Source organism: Magnolia sinica, chromosome 1 (assembly GCF_029962835.1).
Source record: "Magnolia sinica isolate HGM2019 chromosome 1, MsV1, whole genome shotgun sequence".
NCBI classification, from domain to species: domain Eukaryota; kingdom Viridiplantae; phylum Streptophyta; class Magnoliopsida; order Magnoliales; family Magnoliaceae; genus Magnolia; species Magnolia sinica.
The window spans coordinates 136,418,161-136,419,224 of record NC_080573.1 but is presented as its reverse complement, the minus strand read 5'-3'; the positions used below and the strand labels follow the sequence as shown (position 1 = coordinate 136,419,224).

General features: G+C 38.1%; 1 non-coding gene across 1 annotated transcript; it reads right to left on the bottom strand.

Moving 5' to 3' along the window:
• Positions 1-209: 209 nt before the first annotated feature.
• LOC131223437 (small nucleolar RNA R71) lies at positions 210-316 on the bottom strand. Its single transcript, XR_009160454.1, has one exon. It is a non-coding gene; the product is annotated as a small nucleolar RNA R71 (small nucleolar RNA).
• Between the last annotated feature and the right edge of the window lie 748 nt (positions 317-1,064).

Below are 1,064 nucleotides of genomic sequence, written 5' to 3'. Positions count from 1 at the left end.
ATTTACATTTGAAAGAGTTTGATGAGATCATAGCCACTTTATATTTTCAAAATGTGTCTGAGGACACAGTCAGGTTGAGACTCTTTCCTTTTTCCTTAAAGGAGAAGACTAAGACGTGATTACATTCACTGCGTCCTAGATCCATTGGCACATGAAATGATATGCAAAGGGAATTTACAAAGAAATTTTTTCCACATTATAAAATGATTACCCTTAGAAAAGTAATCATGAACTTCACCCAAAAGGAGGATGAAACATTTTACCAGTGTTGGGAAAGGTTCAAAGATTTGGTCAGTTCATGCTCACAACACGGCTTTGAAACATGGCGCATTACAAATTTTTTCTACGATGGACTGACATCTTCCATGCACCAAATGGTCGAGACAATGTGTAATGGAGAATTCATTAATAAAAATATCGACGAGGTATGGGATTACCTCGATAGTCTTGCTGAAAAAACACAATCATGGGATTATTACCCAAAATCAAACACCACGTCTAGGCGAACTCAATTAAAGGAGAAATGTGGATTGTATCTCTTGAAAGAAGAGGATGATCTCAAGTGTAAAGTGACTACGCTCATAAGAAAAGTTGAGGCCATGAAAGGAAAGAAGGATAAGGTTAATGAAAGTGTTTGCGGCATTTGTGATTGCAACATTCATACAACTGAAAATTGTCCTACAATACCCACATTTCGAGAAGTGTTGAATGAACAATCCAATGCCGTAAATAATTATCAAAGACCTTTCAATGGACCAATCTCTAACACGTATAATCCTGGTTGGAAAAATCATCCAAACTTTAGTTGGAGAAATGGACAAACTGCTACCTCTCAAGGTTTCTTCAATCAAAATCCAAATCAGGGGAAACCTCAAGAAGAACCGGTTCAAAATTCCATGTAAGAGCTGACCCAAGCAATGCGAGACTTTATGCAAAAGATGGATTCATGTATGACGGTTATAGAAAAGGGGATGCTTCCTGCACAACCGCTCCCCAACCTAAACTGCAATACGAGATAAGTGATCCCAGCTCTTCAAATCAAATGGGGCACGCTAAATCCATCA